The 19,630-nt window shown below is 33.8% G+C and overlaps 1 protein-coding gene and 1 non-coding gene across 3 annotated transcripts in view; both read right to left on the bottom strand.

Moving 5' to 3' along the window:
- The window catches only part of NCAM2 (neural cell adhesion molecule 2), a 562,390-nt gene that overhangs the window by 379,498 nt on the left and 163,262 nt on the right, over positions 1 to 19,630 (bottom strand). The gene's annotated exons all lie outside the window — the stretch shown is intronic.
- TRNAG-ACC (transfer RNA glycine (anticodon ACC)) lies at positions 5,218 to 5,293 on the bottom strand. Its single transcript has one exon. It is a non-coding gene; the product is annotated as a tRNA-Gly (tRNA).

Raw genomic sequence — 19,630 nt, 5'->3', positions numbered from 1 at the left:
CAGAAATAAACACTTAAACGTTGTTAAATGTGTCAGTTTTTCTTTTTACACTGCTATATTATCAAATTGTATCATGGCCATTTAAATTTTCATAGAGAAGTTCTTGATTGAATGATTCTAAAGACCAGATTGATATTAGTCATAAATTTATTAAAAAACCAAATTAGCAAATGGATGTGAAAGACAGACAGTTAATAATGAAATTCAATTACAATTATCCATCACCATTAGAAGATATTTCAACTATATACAGATGTCTGAAATGACAATGACACTTTCATTTCTCAATATTTATGATTATTGAACTTTCCCTGAATTATTCTGACAATAACTGTTAGTCAAATAAACTGGAAATAACAGTGAAGTTATCGATACAGACTTACACAGTATGATTAATTTGATCTAAGAGCTTCAGTAGAGTGATGTAGAAAAGATAACACAGTAATACAAATAGCCCAGTTCTTCAAAATCACATAATTCACAGGTGTTATCACTTCACTGAGAGAACTGAGTTTTTCAGAATGATTTCATGGCTACCTCTTTATTTTACTACCTAGACATGCTGTCCATGTCTGAAATGTAACAGAAAGTTAACTCTTAGATATTTCTGTTTTAAACAAAACTTTCTGATGAATATTCTATTGAGATCTTCCCTTGGGGCTTCCCCTAAAATCACCAACATTAGAAGCTCTGAGGACCCAGGACCCAGGGGTCTCTTCTTCTCAAGAGCACATCTGTGTCTTTCTCACCCCCTCCTCTACCAACACCCTTTGTGAATTACCTTTACCCTTCTCTCTCCTAAGCTCCAAGGGTCCCTTCTTTTGCCTTTGACACTTGTTTCCTGAGCCCATTTCTTCTACTGCTCACTTCTTGTTCCTCTATGCCTTTGTAAATAAACTTTATCTTACTGAATTCCTTCCTAGACAGGACTCAAGTACTGAGTTTGCTGGAATAAGTTCCCATCTGCCTTCATCAGCCTAACACCTACTGCCATTTGCTGCTGCCAACATAAATATGTCCCAATTGTTGCATGGGAGATTCTTATACTAAGAAATAATATATTATTTATCTGAAATTTAACTAGACATTTTGTATTCTTATTTGTTAAATCTGGGAATCCTATTACAGAATTTACTGTAGATAGAGAGTGCTTGATTGACTCTCTAAGGAAAAGCTTTGTTTAAATCACTAATTTTCAAAATTGTATGTCAACCCTAGGTCTCGTGACTTGTAAAGCCTACAGATGGGCTATTTATCAGCAACATAGATAGATTCTTACAGTATAGGCTTGCTAGAGAATATGACTGAATAGACCCTTGCTTAAATTTAATCAGAAGTCTGATTGATAAAAATGATATTTGTGACAGATAATTTGTAGGGCATCTGGTATATTTATATATAGGATTTAATAAACCAGGATATCAGTACCATTTGTGGCAAACTGCCTAGATGGCTAACAAATGAACATTCTAGGCACTGCCTTTAGAGTTGTGCTGTGCTCTACTCTAAGGAAACCTGCAGAAATAACTAAATGAAGCCAGTTTTCCAGGTCGTCCTCTACTGCACTGCTCCATATTCACTAAATAAAGGTTTACATAATGCATTCTTTGTGACCCCAATGCCCACTGACAACCTAGGAATTGAAAGGAGAAATAATATGAACATTTCTCTTAGCAAGTTTGTGTTACTCTGACATACTGTAAAATATAGGACTATATATTTATATATATACTCTCTATTATGTTGTCATATTCAATTCAATTCTTTGTTCACTTTCTTTCCAATGAATAACAAAGAATAAGAACCTAAGGACAAATAGCTTCCCTCTGGGATGTATTTCTATATCAATATAAAAATTTTCTTGAATGTTAATAAATTCAAAATACCATCATTTTTATAATTCATTTGTACAACTTTGAATACCCTCTCAGCTCCAGGCATTATGCTACATTAATTATTTACATCACTCTGCACTCTGGATCCCCATCCAAGAAAGCAGAGTGCAGTACATGTTACGCTGTAACCATTAGTCCTCTCCACCACTAATGAGTCTTATGAATAGTATCACAGGGTAAGGCTTAAGGACGCAAATAGTAGTGAATTAAGCAAAAATCTTTTATTTTTATTCTGTATTTCTTTTTCATAAAATATGCATTTGAAAAATTATCTAATTTATAAGATATATATGAAAAGATACTTCAATTGTGAATTTTTTAATGATTTCAACCAGTAGCATGTTTGATGTATTTATGTCTTCAGTTTTCAATTAGATAAATATTTTAAATGGTATATATTCAACTGCTAAAGTATTAATGAGTTACCCGCAGCTCTAGATGAAATTGACAGTGTCATCTCTAAACCAATGCACTTGCTTCTACAGAATTATCCCAAACTTTATAAGTGGAAAACAACTAATTTTATATTTACATATGACCACAATTGTGTAGTATACAATGTGCATGTAAATTATATAGTAAGAAGAAATTATTTTAATGCATCTTGTTACAGGATTGTTTTTCAAGCATATAGATAGAATATGACTGAAAGTAAAGACTTAAAAAATTATTCTTATATAAAAATTTATCCTAAAGATTATAATTCAGTTAGCACTAAATGACAAATACATCTAAGAAGAAACTTATTTTATTCTTGGGTGATTTGTAAAACATCACAAACTTTTATGATATTCATAAATAAAGATGCTGTTGGTATCTAAGTTTTTTTTTTAATTTAGCCTGAAGCTTCAGATTGTGGAAATCTGTTATTATTATTTTCCTCCCAATTTTCCAAACTGATTATTTTGTCACTATTCTGCCAGAAACAACTGTAATCAAATTCATGCTTGCTAAAATGTTTAAATAGGGCACTACTCTAGGAAAGAGTAGTGATATATATATCATCTCTATTTGATGAGCCAAAAAAGTAAAGAGATAAGAATGTGAAAAAATCACCCTCTGGTTATGCTAATTTACTAAGGTTACTGGAGAATAAAAGACACAAAAATTGATTCATTTGTTTACACTGACAGGAATTTAGAAAACACAGGAGTAGAAGTTCTTGCAATATAGAAATATAAATTATATATAAACTAATTGTTACACTAATTAGCACAATTCTATTCACTCTATAGCTACCAAAATATCCTGCTCATTTAATGTTGACCTTTCTGAAGAATCACATTAGCATTCTCAGGTAAAATAACTTATCATGCACTTTCTTTTAAGTAATTGCACTCCACAAACTTTGAGCTACCAAAAATTGTTCTGAGATATTCCTTGTTTTGCTTCACTTTACCCATCAATTTTCTAAGACAACTACAGACTTAGAATATCACAGAAGCAAATATTTTCTTTAAAACTCATTTTTCCTGCCCTTTCAGTCATTGACAGTCAAGAATGGTCACAAGAGACTACAGAGAAAGGTAATCATATGGTAAAACAGCCACATGGATCCTTATCATCTAGGCTTGCCAGAGAATTTAACTGTGAACAGACCCTTGCTTAAATTTCATCAGAAGTCTGATAGATAAAAATGACACCCTCCAGAAGCTAAAACCATTGTCATCTGACTTCAACATTTTTATCTGTGTGACTTTGAGCAATTTACTTTACTGTTGGGTGGCTTAATGCAGAAATGGGACAAATATGGACCCTATCAAATAGGGATAATTGAAAGATAAAAATAAGATAATAGGCCCTGGCAGGTTGGCTCAGTGGTAAAGTGTCAGCCTGGCGTGCAGGAGTCCCGTGTTCGATTCCCGGCCAGGGCACACAGGAGAAGTGCCCATCTGCTTCTCCACCCCCCCCTTCCTCTCTGTCTCTCTCTTCCCCTCCCACAGCCGAGGCTCCATTGGAGCAAAAGATGGCCCGGGTGCTGGGGAAGGCTCCTTGGCCTGTGCCTCAGGCGCTAGAGTGGCTCTGGTCGCAACAGAGCGACGCCCCAGAGGGGCAGAGCATCGCCCCCTGGTGGGCGTGCCGGTGGACCCCAGTCGGACGCATGCGGGAGTCTGTCTGACTGTCTCTCCCCATTTCCAGCTTCAGAGAAAAAAAAAAAATGTCAGAATGGCATTGATGTTGACAATATTTAGAAATAACAATTACTTGCTTCCTAGTGTTTTAGGTAATCTGACAGATTTTTGTTTGTTTGTTTGTTTTTATTTTTGTTTAACAGGCCTTCCTTTGTATCTGGGTACATGTCAATCATGCTCAATAATTTTTTTTCTTTTTTCTTTTTTATGCCTATAACCATTTAAGTATATATGTCAAATGTAAGACTGGAATAGAGTAACAAAAACTTTAGGCATGTTCAATAAATGTGAAGAGTGAAAGCATATGAACTTGAGAGGACCTTTCTTTTTCATAAAAGATCTAAATATACTCCAGATATACTCCAGTTACCTTGACAGTCTATCATCATATGTAAATTGTGGTATTTTATACTAGTAATTGGCTAACCTGGTATTTAAACAAACTTTTAAGCAAAAACTATTCATTAAAATTTATAATCTGGTCAATCAGCAAATATTCATTGCTATGTTTTATGTGTATTTTAAAGACACATGACCCATTTTATTTTTTTATTTCACAGGAAGAATATTTGTCTCAACTTACGAGTAATCATTCATTATATGTAATGGTTTTGAAGTCATGCTGTAGAAGTTTATTTTGTAAAAATGTGATTAAATTTCAAATGTGTTACAGATGAATATCCATTCCAAATAAATCACTTTTGAATTGGCTTCTAAATTGGAGACGGAGTAATAGTGTTTTCTTAAAATGGTATAAAGTACATCAGAAGATGCAAATATAAGTATAAATATAAGTAGTAAATATATCCACTTATATTATCATAAGTTCAGTGAGACACACTCTGAGATTTTAGCCATCGATTTCCTCAGGCCAAAATCACCATTTTTTTTTTGTATTTTTCCGAAGCTGGAAACGGGGAGAGACAGTCAGACAGACTCCTGCATGCGCCCGACTGGGATCCACCCGGCACGCCCACCAGGGGCGAAGCTCTTCCCACCAGGGGGCGACGCTCTGCCCCTCCGGGGCGTCGCTCTGCCGCGACCGGAGCCACTCCAGCGCCTGGGGCAGAGGCCAAGGAGCCATCCCCAGCGCCCGGGCCATCTTTGCTCCAATGGAGCCTCGGAGGAGAAGAGAGAGACAGAGAGGAAGGAGGGGGGGGGCGTAGAAGCAAATGGGCACCCTTCCCATGTGCCCCGGCCGGGAATCGAACCCGGGTTCCCCGCACGGTAGGCCGATGCTCTACCGCTGAACCAACTGGCCAGGGCCTGAGACATTTAATATAGAGAGTGAATGAAAAGCAAATAAGAAATGAAATACTTTTAACTCATTATATTCCATCATGATAGCTTATAAATTATTCCAAAATTGTCTAAACTATACCCAACTACTACATAGTTCTAATTCTTACACACATGGCTTTGAATTCACATATAACACAAATGGTGGCTGTTGTATAATACAGTTAGACTAAATTCCATCCCTGGTAACCTGAGAGAAATATTCTAACTCTTGGAATTTCTCAAGTTATGAAGAGTGTGTTTGCTATTCAAGAGATCTTTAGATCACATCTGATCATTTATGCTAATGAAGTCACTCTGGTAACTCCCTAAGAGCTGTAGGGAAGAGCATGGTCATACTAAAATGACTAATTACAACGTGATTAGAGGACCAGGACTTTGAGCCAGTCAAATCTCTAAGGAAGGGAGAAGCTAAATATTCAGTTCCTTCCCACAGCCAATGATTTAACCACTCATGTCCATGTAATGAAACCCCAATACAAACCCTTGACCTAAGTTTAGGGAAGCTTCCTGGTTACCGAACACACTGATGTGTCAGGTGTGTGATGAGTCCTAATTCCACCAGAAGTGCCAGATTCTATTTGGTACTCTCTTATATATCCCCCTACATGTCCCTTCACTGACCTCTTCCTGAGTTGCATCTATTATAATTACACTGTAACTGAAAGTGGAGCACCTTTCTGAGTTCTGAGGGGTTTTTTTTAGCAAATTATCAAAGCTGATTTAGTCATGGGAATGAATCCTTAAACTTGAATCTAGTTAATTGTGTTGGCCCAAAACCCTTCTGTGGCTGTTGTATCGAGTTAGGGCAGTCTTATGAGCACTGAAGCCTTAACTTGTGGTGTCTGCACTTCTACCAATTGGGACTGCAATGGAAGAGTAAACAATTATTTAAAACCATGTATCCTAAATATATTTTCATACAGTAAATACTTTTTCCCAAACTTATAATCTATATACTAATCCTAAAGGGAAAAATTTTCATGTATAACCCAAGTTGGCTAAATTGGCAGAAACTCTTCACACTGACAGTAAAATCCAAACTAATTTTTAAAATATTGTTTAAACTGAAGAACAAATACAATTAAACACACATGTGGACAATGCATTTGTTATATAAACCTCTTAAAATATTACTTGGTTTAGTTCATTTGGCTATCCCTTGGCCTATATACATCAATTATCTAATGGGTAAACTTCTAGCTCTCTAGCTTTTCATGTTTCTATTTGGATCTTACAGTAACATTTACAGGGTGGGGCAAAAGTAGGTTTACAGTTGTGAGTATACAAAACAGATTATTACTGTATTATTTATTAATTATTGAATTATTTTTCATACAAACAACTGTAAACCTACTTTTGCCCCATCTTGTATACTATATGGTTTATATATATGTATGTGTGGTGTGTATATATACATTGCAATCATTCAACTCACTAAATCCTTCCCAATTATGAAATTGCTATCAACCCAGGAGAGTGTGTGCTCATTTCAAATAAAATTTCAGTGGTCATCCATTTGTGAATATAATAAAACAGCTCTCACTACAAATAAATTACTCTAAATTTGGACATGGTAAGTGCTTAATTCGTATCTGTTGAAAAAATGAATGAAAAAAATCATATATATACAAGATGCAGCAAATACCTTATAGGCATTATATTTCTAATTTATCCTTTTTTGTGTTAAGAATATGTCTATTTTATTTCTAACTTATCATATCTGAGAAATTGCAATTTATGTTATAATTTCAATGGTCTAGCTTTTCTTGTTTACATTATTCGTAGAAAATTTTCTTTCTGTGTTTTACAAACAGAGCTGTGCTAGTTAGCAATAGAAATCTATATATATGTTGGTAGTCCAAAGTTCTTAATCAGTATCTCTGGGAGTTCTTTGTTAGAGCAGAAAGTGATCTTATACATTTGTGGTTAACACAATTTTACTCAATAACTTAAACATAGTCAAAAATCTTCCCAGTATTTTTGTGTGCTTCAGTGCTCATTCAATATTATATAAAGATTAAAGAATCAACTAAATAACTAAAGCAAAGTGTCAATAAAAATAAAGACCAAAAACTAATGATGTTGGAGCCTTATTTTTGTATTTCAAAGTGCATGTGGAATGCAGATATCCTATATAATAAAACAATATTCTTATTTTACATTCAAATTACCTTATTCCATATTCTCTTGTGTATATAATGTGATCTAATATGGAGTAAATGTTTTCAAAAGGAAATAGTAATAAAGTAAAATAATTGAACAAATAAGATTTATTCAATTTTACTGATAATCAGAATGCAAAGAGTCCCTAAATAGTTTCACCTTTAAATTTTGTTCAACTATACATATTTTTAGGAATCCTTTAAACTTAAATATAAAGATTTGGAAACTTTTATAAGATTTTAAAATCTTGTGTAGGAAAGAAATAAAATATCTTTAATAAAATAGCCCTCATTAAATTTATTTTTAGTATTGTGTAACATATTCCTTAGACACTAAATTTTAGAAAATTCATAACTGTAATAAACTTGGATTTAAAAACCATTTTGGTTACAAGGAAATAATATTTATAATAAATTATACATCACAGAAGTAGATGAAACAGTGATATTACTAAGTAAATTATTGCTCTATGGTTATTTTAAACTTTTGTACATTATATATATATTTTTTCTTTTATTACATGGTAACACTAAATATTCACATTGTAAAAAATTAAATACAGTAAGTTTAATTTTCTACAGTAAGTAGAAAATTTTTACTGTGGATAGTTAGAGGACTGTGAATGCGAAACGGTAAAGGAAACCATCAGTGATCTAATCAAGGTCTGAAGGCACAGTGCACTGGGGAACATGCGCATAAACTGATTTTTCTCAGAAGTTCCTTACTTTAATAATAACAAATGCTCAGCTTTTAGAGGTTCTTTCTTCTCCTGTATATATTATCTATGTGGTCCAATTCTAATATCAGAGTGAAATTTTTTATATGTAGATGTACATATTTTTTCACTTGATAAAATATTCACATTGCAAAATCTGAAAAGCATATAATAACTCAATATGTACATATACTATATAGACATCTATATGTGTATATGTAAAATTATGTAACAGTTTTAAAACACAATTAATTTTAGATAATCAAAAAGTTAAAATCTAAATTATACTGAACTGTGCATTCCACATACTTTATTAATTATTCTAAATGAATTATTATATTTAATTCTTATAATCCAAGATTCAAGGCTTGCCAGTATTTTATAATCTGCCTAGAAGAGTTTAATAATTTTTTGAACAAACAATATATAAAAATACACTGAGCTTAAATTTGCAAAAAACACATGGCATATACGTTAAGATAGCTGAGATTCAAAATCAGATCAAGCTGAGTTCAGCGTCCAGAGGTTTCATGTCCACAGATTCCTTGGTTTAAGTTTAAGAATCTTCTATGTCAGAAAGAATAAGGTGTGTATTTAGGTTCCACTTGGCTGCAACTGGAAGAAGAAGTTGCTATACAGGATGCTCAGTTTCACTAGAAATCAAACAATAAGAACAACAAAACTTCAAAGACTTCATCCTTTTTCATAAAGTAGGTGCTTCTAACCTTCACCTGTCCCAGTACAAATACAAACTGTGCACATAAATATTTCTTACAGCTGCAAGTACTGGTAGCTGTTCTTTGCATGTTTTATGAGGATCCTTTTTTAAAACTCAGATGACTCTATATAAATGCAGTTCTCATTCTCAAGATTTTATAACAGGGAACACGTTATAAAGTGTAAATGCACTTAATTATAGCCCTTCATATGGTGAATATAATTACTTTATAAAATTTTAAATTATATAATTGCTTTATGAGCATAAATCTGCATGGTATACTCAATACTACCAACTATCTTATGTCCAAAATAGTCTGTAAAGGTAAACAAGAATTTTCACCAATTCTTAGAGATATTGAAATCCATAACGTTGTGTGTAATATGCAGCTAGGATTAAACCACACAGTGGAGGAGCCAGGGGGAAATATTCAATGATATTGCATAAGACATAACAAGGTATTCATATCTCTAACCAATGCAGAATCTAATTTTTAGCTCAGATTCAAGCAGTGAATTACTCTCCCTGCAAAAATTCAGGGCAGGATATAATTTCTTCCTATTAATGCAGCAGTGAGTAACATATCAGTTGAGTAAAACAGATGAGTAGCCATGAGTCCACAGATGAATAGCAAAGCCATGCCATGGGAATAAGAAACACATGGCAGGCATGGTACAGAGTTTATTAGAGAAGAGAAAAGTGAAGGGGGGAAAAAACTATGGAAATACAGCTGCTCCTCTGCAGTAAATTGAAAACTGCAGGTGCAGAAGCTTGGACATTTCTACCAGTAATAATTTGTATTTCTACACAAACAAGTGATATTGAACAACTTTGAAAAAAAGAAGAAGAGACATTGCTTTTATCGGAACAGATGCAATTTTATTAGCCAACCCTGGATCAGATTTTATTGAGGTTTTCATTAGGAAAAAAATTACAACTGCATCCTATCTACAGTTTTGTACACAGCTATGATTATGGTTTCAGGAAGAAAATTTTTGTTCTCAACTAATTTTTTTTTCTAGAAAATACCAATGAAAGAAAACCATCTAGATAATATGAAATATAGCTATAACCATAAACATATCTATACTTATACCTATATCTATGTATCTATGCATAAATCTCTATTTCTCTCTCTTCCTATCCATCTATATCTATCTATCTATCTATCTATCTATCTATCTATCTATCTATCTATCTATCATCTATCCATCCATTCATCCTTTTTTCATAGTTATGTCTCGGTGTTTATTACAAGCAAATAAACAAACAACTAACATCACTTACATAGGAATATCAAGCAAATTCTGACTAGTTATAATACAGTTGTATTGCCATATGTACTCCACATATCCAGACCAAATATGGAGGGCAAACTTTTATTATGAAATGATTTCAAGTCAAAATGCTGTTCTTGCTGAATACACTATGTACTGTCTAATCAAAGGTGATTTTGTGTGTCCAGAATAGAGTTACATCTTTGGAATTTAAACACTACTGATTTGAAATTTACCTTATTTTGGTTTGTTTCTGTTAAATAGGAAAATAATTTTATTCTTCATAATAAGAGACAGAAATATTACAAAACAAGCATGCCAGGATAGCAATAACTTTTTTTATTTTAACATTCTTGTTTATCAGTGCTGGAAAGTTTAATGGAAATGGACAAAGGTGGGCTCTGAACACTGTTGAAACACCAAATCAAGAGCAGAAACAGAATACTGCTTACTACCATTTCACTAATGAGGTCCTAACTAAAGCAAGAAGAACTTTACACATAGAAATGAAGATGTATGACAGTGGCGCCACATGCCAAATTGAACTAATTTTAAAGGATGTTTTCCAAAGTTTTCTTAGTTAGTTCCTGCATCTTCATTTGGATTTAAAATAACTGTTAAAATCTTATTATGGGAAAAAATGTCCCCATAGTTGTACAAGATAAAATCAGTACCTGGTTGAATTTGGGAAGAAGACAAAACTATATTGTGTTACAAGACTCATGTTGAAATGATCTGAAACTGCTTGGAATATTTTACATATTATTATTATCATTTACATTGCAATTATATCAATTTAAAGATCATATCTCAAAAAAAAGCTAATATCATATATTAAAGTCAAAGTAAACTCCCAATTTTCCTATCACTAATAAATCATTTATTTAACCAGGAGTTGAAAAATAAAAAAAATAAAAAAATGAATAAACTGCAATGTGATAGTCATAGTGATGTAATAAATTATCTTGGTTAACGACTTAAAACACAAGACCAGACTAAATTTTAGTCTGTACTGTACTAAATTAAAGTAAGATATATTGCAGAAGATCAACAAGAATCACATATTATATAAATAATTTTAACATTTCAATAAGTTGCTATTAAAATGTCAAAATTAAAATGGCCATAATTTTTAACTGCAATCAAATAAAAACATTTTAATAACTGCATTAAGCAGTCTCAAAAATCAGTGTGTGTGAAGGCCCTGGTTAGTTTGCCCACTGATAGAGCATCAGCCCATGTGTGGATGTATCGGGATCAATTCCCAGTCAGGGCCCACAGGAGAAGCACCCATCTGCTTCTCCACCCTTCCCCCTATCTCCTTTCTCTCTATCTCTCTCTTCCCCTCCCGCAGCCAAGGCTCCATTGGAGCAAAGTTGCCCTGGGTGCTGAGGATGGCTCCATGGCCTCCGCCTCAGGCTCTAGAATGGTTCTGGTTGCAATGAAGCGACTGCCCTAGATGGGTAGAGCATTGCCCCTAGTGGGCTTGCAGTGTGTATCCTGGTCAGGCACATGCAAGAGTCTGTCTCTCTGCCTCCCTTCTTCTCACAGGAGGGGAAAAAAATCAGTGTGTGTGAAGAAAAAATGTGGTGTTATCTTTGTGAAGTCTCACATGGCATTTTCTAAAGCACCTTTTATTTCATACTAACTTACAATTAGATTACATCCATTATATTTTGACCAAAGAGCACATTCCTTGTTCTGTGTTTGCTATTTTGTTGATGGCCATCACTGTCTACCTTTACGTTTTAGTCAAATACAAAACCCTGATTTCAAAGTTGAATTTGATCTCTTCAATTCCCCTCAAACCAGTTTCCAGCAATTTGGGTTTTACCAAAACAATGGTGCATCTTGCATCTTTCCTTTCCTTATCATTTTTAGTTTTCTTATCAGAGTGAAAGCCTTACCACTCTTACCACCACTACTTTCTCATGTCTGCTTTTGGCCTTCTATGTCCCATTCTATAGCAATTTTATACATTTTATAACTGAAAGCATCATATTCTCACATATATATGTGTGTGTACATCTCCAATCTCTGTTTTTGAGTGGCACACTACATTTTTAATATTATTAAATTATCAAACACAAAGGTACAACACATGGCTTCAGGAACGATAAATATTTTCCACTTTTGTTGTATCTCTTTTCTTTATTGACTTTTGGTATAGTATATTAAAGCAAATCTGACAATTATTTCATTTGCTCTGTAACTTCATTATATATTTCTTATTAGTAATGGTCTTTATTAAGACCACTTTTTAAAATAAAATTCCTATGCTATCCTTATTCTTAATTAAGTTAAATACTGCTTTAGTATTATGTACTATGCTATCAATATTTAATTTCCCTGAAAAATATCTTCTAGAGATAGTTTGTGCAAATCATTCTCAAATAACATCCTTATGAGACATACTTATGGGCATACTCTCCAGTTATGTGTATAAACAAGTCAGTGGTAAATCAACATGCTCTAGTCTAGTAAATGCACTGAGGGAGAAAGCAGAAGACACAATGGCAGCAAATATAGAGGACATATGAACATGCAGATCTCAGAAAGCTCTCTTGGGGAAAAAGTGACACTTAACCTAAAATCTGAAAGTGTCATACAAAATTATAAGGAAATTATATTACAGAGTAAAAGAATAAGGTTTTGTAAAGGCTTCTAATTAAAATATATATACTATTTAAAAGAAAAAAAATGTAGATTTTTCAATTGTTGGCCATGGTGGTGTAATTAGTTCTAGATAAACCCGCTCATTTAAACAACTTAAAAATAAAATATATATACATATTGTGGTTTTCATAAATAGTGAGACATTAAAACATGAGAAATAAGAAATAATTAGATGAAACCTAGCATCACCTTGGCTTTCTGCCTGGATGTATTTAGTAGACACCAGTACAGAATGAAGGCAGAGCACAGTGGTTTCTATGAGCTGTGAAGACAAAAAGTCAAATTCAGAGATGATAAGTTGGCTAAAATTTGTGTCAGAGTATAGGCAAATAGGAAGCTACACAGGCAAAGAGCTCTAGAAATCTATATGTGTCCCCTTTAGTCTTTTATATAATATTAAGATAACTTCTCAGAGGGAAAGAATAACTGCTGAGAAATGGTAAGCTCAAAACCACCACACTTTACAACTTGGGAGATTTCCAACTTCCAACAAGGCAGAATGATTTGTTGAATAACTGGAGCATTTAGTAAGGATCATATAAAGGTCAAGACTTTTAAATTGAGCTATACAAGTTCTAGATTACTGCTTCCTCAAATTCCGTCTTAAAATACTTTAAAATAGAGCTTGAGCAGATCAACTTAATTCTCAAATATGGCGATTTCCATCCTAGCAAAACACAACTCTTAAGAAGAAAACAACAATATCTGGATACTCAACAATGTGGTATTCACAACAACCAATATACTAAAACAACTACGAAAAAAATAGTAGACTAATAAAAAATCATGGAAATGTGACCCATAACCAGAAGAAAAATATATTAATAGAAATAGATACAAATAACAAATAAAATAGAGTTAGCTGGCTTGTTCAAGGCTTTAATTGAAATACAAATTACAATAAAGAAAAAAAATGAAAACAGAAATAATCAAATGAAATGCTAGAGTTATAAATAAAATATTTAAAAATCTACCAAATCTTAATTGGATATGCTTAACATATTAGAAACTGCAAGGAAAAAAAAAAGATTAATGAACTTGAACTTGAAAACATGGCAATAGAGATGATCCAAACACAATCATAAATAAAGAAAGAAAAAAAAACAAAGAAAGAAAGAGAGAAAGAAAGCAAAAAAAGAAACAAAGAGAGAGAGAAAGAAAAGAAAGAGACAAAAGAAAGAAAGAAAGAAAGAAAGAAAGAAAGAAAGAAAGAAAGAAAGAAAGAGAAAGAAAAAGAAAGAAAGAAAGAAAGAAAGAAAGAAAGAAAGAAAGAAAGAAAGAAAGAAAGAAAGAAAGAAAGAAAGAAAGAAAGAAAGAAAGAAAGAAAGGGAGAGAAAGAAAGAAGAAAGGAAGGGGAGGGAAGGGAAGGGAAGGGAAGGGAAGGGAAGGGAAGGGAAGGGAAGGGAAGGGAAGGGAAGGGAAGGGAAGGGAAAGGAAGGGAAGGGAAGGAGGGAGGGAAGAAGGATGGATGGATGGATGGAAGGAAGGAAGGAAGGAAGGAAGGAAGGAAGGAAGGAAGGAAGGAAGGAAGAAAGAAATGAAGGAACAAAGGAACAAAGGAAGGAAAGAAGGAAGGAAGGAAAGAAGGAATGAATGAATAGATCAGTAGTATATGGGTTCCATCAAGAAGTCCAAAAATACATGAAATGAGAATCCCAGAAAAAAAAGAAGTGACATATTTGAAAAAATAGACAGTGGAAATGTTTTTAATTTTATAAAAAATAAAAATCAACTAATTCAAAAGGCTCAACAAACTCTAATTAGAAAAAAAATATTCAAAATCACACTGAGGTACATCATATCAACATTGCTGAAATCAATGATAAAGATAAGATAGAAAGAGCAACTAGAGGAAAAAATGTCACTTTATGCACAAAGAAACAAAAGATATCACTAATATTGCATCAGAAATAATGCAAAGCAGAAAACAGTGGAAACTCATATGTAAAATAAAAGGATGGGAAAAAAATACTATGCAAAGATTGATAAGCAGAAAAACAGAATAGAATTTAGAACACGTAAATGATACTATTAACAAAGTTGACCTAATAAATTTACACATAAGTAGTTTTCTGCAATTGATCCTTTTAAAAAATGTTTATTGTACTGATTTTGGAGAGAGAAGAAAGGAGAGATGGAGAGAGGGACAAAAACATCGATCTGCTCCTGCATGTGCCCTGACCGTGGATAAAACTGGCAACAACCGCACTTGAAAAAGATATTCTAACCAATAAATCATTGTTGAACAGATTAGTCTTTCCAAGTATACAAATAATATTTTCCAAGATAGATAATATGCTGGGCTATAAAACAAGTTTTAAGAAGTTTAATATAACTAAATTGACCAAAGTATATTCTCTAAATAAAAAAAAGAAATTGAACTAGAAATAGTGAAAAACTATTTAGAAATACCTGAATACTTTGAAATTAAGTAACTTCTAAATAAGGCATAGATTAAATAATATTAGAAAATCTTTTTTTTTTTTATTTTAGAAAACTTTTTTTAGAGATAAAGAGACAAATATACAGAGGAAGGGAGAGAGATGAGACTAATCAATTCTTCATTACATACTTTAGTTGTTCATTGATTGCTTTCTCATACGTCCCTAGACTGGGTGGATCCAGCTGAGCCAGTAACCCTCTGCTCAAGCCAACAACCTGGGGCTCAAGCCAGTGACCTTGGGCTTCAAGTCAGCGACCATGGGGTCATATCTCTGATACTCTGCTCAAGTTGGCAATGCCACCTTCAAGCTGGTGAGCCTATGCTCAAGTTGGATGAGCCAGTGCTCAAGCTGGTGACCTTGGGATTTCAGACCTGTGTCCTCAGAGTGCCAGGTTGATGCTGTATTCACTGTGCCACTGCCTGGTCAGGCTAGACAATCTTTTTAGTTAATTAAAAACATAAAAAGTTGTTCAGATGTAAAAATATTTTAATTATTTTGGTTTAAATAATAATATTAGAAAATAATGATATAAACATAATGATTCAAGCTTTTTGAAGGTCAAAATCTACCAAAATTGGGATAAAACTAATATCATTTAAAAATAATTAATAATTATTTATAATGAAATAAAATTATATTTTGTAAATATTCTCATAGAAAAAACTCCAGTAGTAGTTACTTTTCTGGTAAATTTTATCAGCTACATATGAAAAAAATAATATCAAATTTATATAAACTCTTTCAGAAAACAAACACAAAGTGCACACTTTCCAACTAATTTTAAAAGACAGCATCACTCCTATTCCAATTGCAGAAAGAGATACTACGAGAAGACAATAATGCAGTCATGAACATAGAAACGGCAATGAAAAAACATGAGTAAGTCAAATCCAACAATATATAAAACAGTCAATATATCATGACTAAGTTGGATTTCTCCCATCAGTGGACATCAAATAATATGTTTTCATAATATATGAGAAAAATTGTATGATCATCTCTATAGATCTGTAGTCCCCAACCCCTGGGCCACAGACCGGTACCGGTCCATGGGCCATTTGGTAGTGGTCTGCAGAGAAAGAATAAATAACTTACATTATTTCCATTTTATTTATATTTAAGTCTGAACAATGTTTTATTTTTTTAAAAATGACCAGATTCCCTCTGTTACCTCCATCTAAGACTCACTCTTGAGGCTTGTCTCGGTCACATGATACATTTATCTGTCCCACCCTAAAAGCCAGTCTGTGAAAATATTTTCTGATATTAAACCAGTCCATGGCCCAAAAAAGATTGGGGACCACTGCTATAGATGACAAAAAAAAAAATCTTGATTTACAAAATACAACATCCATTAATGATAAAAAGTATCTCATCCTGCTAGAAATAGAAGAAAACTTCCTCAATCGACAAAGAAAATCTACATGGTACGTACATGTAACATGTTTAATGGAGAAAATTTTAATGATTTCTCCATAAAATCAGGAACAAACAAGGATGTCTATTTCACCACTTCTATTTGTGTTGGAGTTGCCAAGCAGTAGGATAGGCAAATAGACACATAAATGAGCAAAGAAAACACTATAAATATTGGTAAAATTATGAAATTCAGATAATTTTAAAAAATGGAACCTACAGGCCCTGGCCGGTTGGCTCAGCGTTAGAGCGTCGGCCTGGCGTGCGGGCGACCCGGGTTCGATTCCCGGCCAGGGCACATAGGAGAAGCACCCATTTGCTTCTCCACCCCCCCTCCTTCCTCTCTGTCTCTCTCTTCCCCTACTGCAGCCAAGGCTCCATTGGAGCAAAGATGGCCCGGGCGCTGGGGATGGCTCCTTGGCCTCTGCCCCAGGTGCTAGAGTGGCTCTGGTTGCGGCAGAGCGACGCCCCGGAGGGGCAGAGCATCGCCCCCTGGTGGGCAGAGCGTTGCCCCTGGTGGGCGTGCCGGGTGGATCCTGGTCGGGCACATGCGGGAGTCTGTCAGACTGTCTCTCCCCGTTTCCAGCTTCAGAAAAATACGAAAAAAAAAAAAAGGAACCTACATAAAAATACTAGATTATTAAGTAAAGATGTTGCAGAATACAGGTCAATAGACAAAAATTAAGTGTATTTCTATATAACTGCAAGGAATTATACCTTTGCTATAATAACAATACCTTTCAAAGTTATGGAAAACTTAAGCTATTTAGGGAGAAGTTTAACAAAATATATATAACACTGGATATTTAAGTTAGAAAAAAATACCTGAGAGAAATTAAAGAAGATCCAAATAAATTGAGAAATATTCCAAAATCTTTGATTGGAAGAATCAATATTACTAAGATATCAATTATTTCCAAATTGATCTTTAGATTTAATGCAATTTCTCCAAAATTCTCTCAACATTTTTTTTAAGAAATTGTCAAGAAAGTTCTAAATTTAAATGGAAAAGGAAGATGTAGAAGAGCAACAACAATTTTGAAAAAAGAACAAAAATAGGTACATTAGCCATTTCAACAATTTATATAGAGCTATTGAAATCAAGACAGTTTGGTGTAAGAATAATAACAGAAGCCTGACCTGTGGTGGCGCAGTGGATAAAACGTCAACCTGGAAACACTGAGGTTGCCGGTTCAGAACCCTGGCTTGCCTGGTCAAGGCACATATGGGAGTTGATGCTTCCTGCTCCTCCCCCTTCTCTCTCTCTCTCTCTCTCTCTCTCTCTCTCTATCTATCTATCTCCCCCCTCCTCTCTAAAATGAATAAATTTAAAAAAAAATTTTAAAAAAAGAAAATAAATTAAAAAAAAAAGAATAATAACAGAAATATGGATTAATGGAGTCCTACCATGGATTTCTACAAAGGTCCTATGATAATAAATAAGGACAGACTTTCAACACATGTTGTTGAAAGAGCTGAATACCCATTTGAAAAAAAAAGAAAGTACCTATGTATGCATTCTTAGCAAAATAAATATAGTAAATATTTTATGACTTATACAGCTTTAAAATCATTTCTTTTATATCTGCTTTAATACTTATTTGTGGCCATGGTTTGTTGGTTCAGTGGTAGAGACTCAGCCTAGAGTGTGGATGTCCTGAGTTCAATTCCTGGTCAGGGCTCACAGGAGAAGTGACCATTTGTTTTCTCACCCCTCCCCTCCACCTTCTCTCTCTATCTCTCTCTCACTGTTTTACCATCCTGCAGTCATGGCTTGATTGGTTCAAGCGCATCAGCCTGGGAAGAGAGGTTGGCTCCATGGAACCTCTACCCCAGGTGCTAAAAATAGCTCAGTTGCCAGCATAGCCCCAGATGAGAAGAGTATTGGCCCCAGATGGGGTTGCTAGGTGGAAACTAGTTGGGGCGCATGTGGGAGTCTGTCGTCTGTCAATCTCCCCTCCTCTCACTTGGAAAAAAGAAGAAAAAAATACTTATTTGCAGATTAGTAAAGAAATTCAAGTCAATGTGTATGCAAAGATTTGGCCATCAACTGAATATATTGGAAAGTATAAGAAATTCTCAGAACTATTAATAACTATGACAACTTAAGCACATGTGAGTACTTCTCATTGCAGTTACTAAAAAAAAACTTCCCACAAAGAAAACTGCAGTCCGACATTCTCCACTTTTAAATATTCCAAAGGAAAAGTAAAGATTTTTGATGTTAAATGTTGTAGTTTCCTTCTTTTGAATTTGTTTTAAAATCTCCATTTTAAAAGTAACTTCCCCTTACAGGAGAAGTGAGTTTTTCCAGAAAGTCTCTAATTAGAAAGCAATTCAAGACAGGTGACACTAACTGTGAAGAATATCCCAGTAAAAGCTATTTGGTAATCTGCTTTCATGCCAAACCATGATGTTCATCACTTCCTGTTCAAAAATATTTAAGATAAGAAAAGTCTTCATTTTTATGGTCCTAATATTTAAGAACAAACTGTCTAAGTAATTTCAGTCCATATGTGGTACTTGAGATCACCACAGAAGACTTAAAACATGCTCAAAAGAATCAGAACAAATACATATCACAAAGACAATTAGCCTTTATTACATTTTATGGTGCAAAAACAGACAAAAAAAACCACCCCTGAATATAAACTAAAGGAAAAGTATAAAGTAAGGCTGTGATGTTATCTATAAAAATAACTAATCTTCCTAACATATACAGGTGTGGGCAAAAGTAGGTTTACTGTTCATATGGAAAAAGACACACAGTTTATACTTCTTTATTATATGTGGCTTAAGTGTCTGTTTGTCGCCGATAGCTTATTGGTTGCTTGCGTAACTGTACTAGCCAATGGGGTGAAGTTGCCACGGCATTCAAATAGTCCCACCTTC

Source organism: Saccopteryx leptura, chromosome 2 (assembly GCF_036850995.1).
Source record: "Saccopteryx leptura isolate mSacLep1 chromosome 2, mSacLep1_pri_phased_curated, whole genome shotgun sequence".
In the NCBI taxonomy this organism is placed as follows: Eukaryota; Metazoa; Chordata; class Mammalia; order Chiroptera; family Emballonuridae; genus Saccopteryx; species Saccopteryx leptura.
The sequence above is the reverse complement of the archived record's forward strand: the minus strand, read 5'-3'. Positions and strand labels throughout refer to the sequence as shown.